Genomic DNA, 6,000 nt, shown 5'->3' with positions numbered 1-6,000 from the left:
CCTGGCAACAATTACAACGACGCCAAACAGCATAAATAAATGTAGAAATTATTATTAAATACGACCAGTTCGCAATCAGTTCCCCAACCCATCCGACCGCGCAGCCCCAACCACTGCCCATTGATTGCGCCATATCGATCTAACAGTTCTTGGAGTGCGCGGGTATTTTACAATAAATAACCCAGAAATACAATCGCAAAATAGATGTACATATTTCGTGGAAGCCCATAAATTAGATCCCATTCCAAGTTGAGTGGGTGGCTCACAAAAATTAGACACATTTTTGCATTCGCACGCTTTAATTGGCGAACAACAAAAATTCAATTGGCTAAGGCAGCAGCCGCCGGCTAAGTTTTAAAACTATTTTTAACTTTTTCAATTGTAAAAAAATGTACATTATATGCCCGAATATAATAATAGCAACCAAAACAAGTGCCAGGAGTGGTAAAAAAGGTACTCGAAATTATAATGCTTAACCTTTAAGCCCCTTTTGGATTGCGTGTTAAGTCGTCTGAAAGTTCTTTCTTACTACTTAGGCAAGTTGTTGTTGATGCCCTGCAGTATGTTGAAGATTATTAGGGTATTATTATTTTCTCTGCGGCTATGCAACAAGGCGTAATGGGCGTGTCCGGAAAACAGACAACTAACAGTCAAGTTTAATATGAATGTTAGTCATTTCTATAAATGGCTAGTGTAGTATAAATTTATAAAATATCCCTAACTTGTTTCTAGATCAAAAGCCATTTGCAAAAAATGTTCACAATGCGTTCGCCCACCCTCTTCGATCATTCTTAAAACATATCATAATCTCGTAACTTACACATGCTTTGCGTTTGAGCACGGCATTGAAAACCTAGCTTTTCTCCATTACCATAACGAACCACGCCATTTCGATTTAAGAGTCATAATATTCACGTTACCATTTTTTGTAATGTTGCAGTGTGTACCATGGTCGAGGTCAAGCACTTCCTGCCACATCCTTGCCGGTTTTCCTTTTTTCTAGCCGCTCTATTCCACGCTTGTTGGCACCTACGAACTTTTTTCCGTCGGGGGGCTTAAGCCTTTCCAGCTGTTAACGACCTTTGCTAGTTGAAACTCGTTTGCTGCCCAACTGAGGGGGCGGGACAACCAACTGCTGGGATGGGGCGTTAAGCTGCAATTGCGAGCAAACTTTATAAAAATGGCCAAGTGGTTCGCGATGTGTATATAAGTTTTCTAAATTTATTACAATTCGCGCGAAAGCTGAAAGCTATAATTTTCGAGCGGTTTTACGACCACGCCCCGTATGTCGAATGTCGATTTTTGATATTTGCTCTTGACACGCAACACGCTTTAAACTTTTACCCAGTCGCGGCCCGTTTCTTCTCTAAAAATATCCATAAATCAATTTTAGTTGATTCGAGTTGAGTTGAGTCGAGTCGAGTCGAGAGCTGTGGGCGCAACGAGTGTCTTCCACAAATTGAAAGCGACGAGCGTCAGGCTGAAGGGGCGGCTTTTGAGGGGGCGTGTTTTCGCATATCTTTACATAAATTTAACAGATATCCTTGGCTTATTTGTTCACGGTGGCGATTGTGGCATGAGAAAGGGGCCGCAGAGTATTTGCTTGGTCAATAGTTTCAATTCGAAGCCGTCAGTTCGCATTTCAACACTTTGCGCATATTTCCCACGCTTAATTGCAATTTTAATTTTATATATTTTTTGTTCGTTTGCATATTTTTAATGCGCACTCCCCACGGCTCTCTGGCGGTCTGGTTCTCTGCAATTGGTTGGTCGAAATCCTTTCGTCATCTGTCCATCAGCATCAGCAGCGTCCGGCCCTGTCAAAAGATTTAACAGTTTAATGAGGTTTTGCAGTGCTCACATCTGCGGGTATATGTATATATATTCACATGTCGCCATGTGTATTTATTGTATTTATGTAACACTGCGGTGCGGTCAATCCAGCCGCTGGCAATCCCTTTCCTCAGCGTCCTGATCGCCCTTCGACTATGTCGCCGCCATAGTCGCATGTCAATGCTGCTGGCCATTGTTGACAGTAGGATTTATGTTTCAGCAGTGTCACTCTTCACACACACACACAGAGATCTATACACACCCACACACACATGCAGACACACACACACACGCACACATAGGCACATACACACAAGCAACTGTAGCAAACTTTTGCCCATTAACATATTGATTTTTATGGCGAACAAATTTACGAGCTTTGCTTTGGCTGGGCATTTTTTTATTTAATTTTTTTTTCTTTTGTTTTTTTTTTTTGTTTTTGGCTTGCTGGCGTGTATAAAAGGTTTCAAAAGTAAAGCCATTAATTTGTGCCAATCGCTTTGTGAATTATTTGGCGGCATTGACTCACATGCCTTTCATTTCCCAAGAAATGACCGGCTATTTTAAATTCCTTCACCTGCCTGGCTCTTACTGACTTGACTATATTAAAATCGGAACCTAGAAACTTTTGGAAAATCTTGAAAAAACAATGAAACATTTTTTTCATCTTTATAATATTTCTAATTTATTCGAATAAAAATAATCGAATTGTGGGAAAATATGAGTAAGTTTTAGTAGAAACTTCAGCTGAAATAAGGAATATCAATTATACTTTAATCATTTCATAACCATTTTGCGAAAAGAGTAATTGGGATTACATATTTCTGGTAAACTAATTGATAGATTTACTGCTCTGCATTTGCCTTATGAAAACCGCAGCTCATAACAGAACACGCATCAATCGATGACCTTTACCACATACCCACAACACACTTTCACACAAATTAGTCACTCACACACACACACCTGCTCAAAGCACCCATTCACCCACAAATATTCAAATAGATGATAACAGTTGAACTGCAACAACACTTAAGCCGAATAGTGGCTCTCCCTCAACAGAGTCTGGCGGGTAAATATTGATATTTGGTTTGATATTGAGCAAACCAATGCTCCACTTATTGGCATACGGCATATGCGTATAAACTATTTAATTTGTGTTTGTGGCAACGTATAGGCCTAAGCATTTGATTCGCATTTCCGTTATGCGTTTGGCATTGCTGACTAAGCCCGTTTGGTATAATTAAAAGCCGCAATGCATGAAAGGGAATTCTTTTGCTTTGAAGTTTGTGTGGCAAAGGACATGAATATACGATACACTTGTATGAATCTATACTTAAATGAAAGTCTATGAAGCCTCAGAAGAAGAAGTAAAATAAGAAAAGCTAACGAAAACTATTTCAAATACTGTGTGTTAACCGCAGACTGAGTTTTGTTTTTGGTTAGCTACTCTGTAAATATTTGTACACAATTATTTGCGTTAAACGTTTTCTGCTTAGGGCCAAAGTCAGCTTGAGTGCGACTGAGGACGCTTTATTTGGTCCTTAAATAAATTATGTGGCATGCCTTTGGGCTTGGCTTCGCCTTGTGAAGATAGACACGTTCCAGCTATAGCAAACCGCATAAACCTTTACAATTACTTATAAATTTCCAGCATTTATAACATGCTTAATGAATTTCCACTGGTGCAGAAGCCCTGCCCCTCCAGCCTTTGGTCCCGCCGGCTTGGCTGGCAGGACTGCCAGTCTGCCTATCCGCCTGGCTGGATGCCTTCCACTTCTTTGCCTTGGCAATGTTTTCGTTGAATTATGATGCTTTTAAAATGTAATTTTTTTTTTTTAAATAAACACTCGGTCCAACTGCTTTTACTCTGCTTCCGCACGGACTCTTTAGCTGCTTTTTGCGCCGCGCGGCGGCAATCAGTAATGAATTTAATTTAATTTTATTATTTCAGTCAACATTATGTATATCTTTGGCTTTTCTAAAGATTGTTGTGAGCTGATCTATCCCTTTTTCATTAGTATACAAATTTCTTAATGCACAGATTTAATGTAATTTTAAACAGAAAATGCGGCTATGCATATTAACGTTAGGCGACAATGATGTATTGTATATATCGTTATTATAGCCAATAAATAAATAAGGAAACCCAAAAAAATTTGTTTGCACCAACAGAACATCAATGCGGTTTATGCATCAAATGACATATCGAAGGATTCTTTCTCTGCACTTATGCTAAAGAGATGAACGTCAACGAAGAAATAACAAATCAAAATTGTGCACTTCTTCTTGTTGATATGTTCATTATGGGCATTGGGCAAACAAATATCTCTCACAATTTTTCCGACTGTCTGCACTGAAATTGCATAGGACCAAACCAACTTTGTGCAATCAAATTGCGCAAACAGCGCCGAGGAATATATACAATTTGAGCAACATACGCCAAACCCTCTTACACTCGCCATTCCAAAACTCAAGTTGTGCATATTTATCAAAACATTTCTGATAGGAAATGGAAAAATATCGCACGTGCATGCCAAAAGCAAATACGAAAAAAATTGCCAGCACTGCACATATGCCAAGCAAGTGCTAGGCCAAGGAGATGACTTGCTGATGTTGCCGCCAAAGCTGGCAACGCACTCGACTTGCAGCAACGTGTAAAATATTCAGAATATCTGAAATTGTGCCACGCGGAAAACAGAGCATTATTTATTGTCTGTATATAGAAAATTGATGTGTCCATGCGAATGTTGCGCAAGTCTGTCTTTGATTGATGCAAGCAATAACCAATATGGCGTATGCGTAATGTGGCTATAGATACACATGCTAGCGAACTGTTGCGATAGCCAAGGCAGCAACATTAATGGCAACTATTAAACTAATCGCTTTTGTTGCTTTCTGCTTGGCAATTATCCAGGCCAAATGGCGGCGCCAAAAGCATTGGGAAAGATTGCACGGAGGCAGACATTTGAAATGTCTGCAAAAACAATTTTACACCTGTCAGCAAATAAAACGTTGATACACAAATACAAAAATCCATTTAAGTAGCAAAATTATTGTTGAAAGAGCGAAATCGACGAAACGGAGCGAAACAGGCGAAGCAAACTGGCAAAAAGCATCCCAAAAGCAGTAGCCAAAACCGTTGGCCTTGGCATTAGGACGAAGAAAAAAAAAACAGACAGCTCATTGTTCTTGTTGTGCTCACCTTTTGGGCTTTCGCCCTTTTTTTATGTTTCATATTCCCCCGTTTTCTTTTTGCTTTTGCTAAATAAACATTTATAAAAACAGCAAAAGTTTTATTCCTGCTGATGCTGCTGTTCGTCCCTTTTTACCTCCTCGCCCATCTTCGGTCGGATCAAAATTTAATTTGAGCTTCCAGCGAGCAATTCACAGACCTTGACGGTGACGCGTGCCAAAGCTACATATACTTATAGAGGGTACTATACATACATTTGGTAAAAGATTGGGAAAAATAAATATATGCCAGTATAAAAATAATTACACTTAAACAAAAAACAGGTTTATAGTACGGTAAATAAGTTACACTGACAAAAATCAAGGGAATGACAACTTTAAGTTTTCCAATCTAAAAAAATATCATAGAATTTTATAAAAACATTTTATAAAGCAAATGCACAACCAAAATTAAGTCAATCCATGTGTAAAAAGTTAAATTAAAAAACACCATTCAAATAATATTAAAAAGGATCATAATAATTAAATTGATTTATGTTTTATAATATAAGCCATATTAAGCTGGCGTGAATAGTTATAACAACTTTATTCAAAAAAGTAAAAACTACAAAAAAGTCAATTTATCTCGTTGGCTATATTTTAAATGCGAAATGTTTGCAAAAGTTTGAGATAAATATATGCGTGGGTCGCGCTTTTGATGTGCGTGCAGCCATTTGCCTCAAGCTAAACATCTTGAACGAGATCTGTGCCGCACTGCGATAGATAGGCTAGGAGCATAATATAGCTAGTGTAATATATTTGTATGACCAAGTACACACACACACTCACTCACACACACACACACACACACATTCAGAGTCGTAAACATAGACACACGACTTCTGGTCATACATTTGAGCTGAGTAATGGGCCCCATTGTTTGTTTTAAGCGTTGGCGATGCCTTGGCTCTGATAATGGCATATGAATGCAAG

General features: G+C 38.7%; 1 long non-coding RNA gene across 1 annotated transcript; it reads right to left on the bottom strand.

The window, feature by feature from the left end:
- Positions 1-1,192: 1,192 nt before the first annotated feature.
- On the bottom strand, positions 1,193-2,166 carry LOC135433523 (uncharacterized). Its single transcript, XR_010437108.1, has 2 exons — positions 1,890-2,166; positions 1,193-1,817 (listed from the first exon to the last, which is right to left on the bottom strand). It is a non-coding gene; the product is annotated as an uncharacterized LOC135433523 (long non-coding RNA).
- Positions 2,167-6,000: the final 3,834 nt, after the last annotated feature.

The sequence above is a fragment of the Drosophila montana genome, unplaced genomic scaffold, assembly GCF_035044405.1.
Source record: "Drosophila montana isolate Dmon_TW-CO22-7 unplaced genomic scaffold, ASM3504440v1 contig_3218_1, whole genome shotgun sequence".
In the NCBI taxonomy this organism is placed as follows: Eukaryota; Metazoa; Arthropoda; class Insecta; order Diptera; family Drosophilidae; genus Drosophila; species Drosophila montana.
This window is presented reverse-complemented; position numbering and strand designations above follow the sequence as displayed.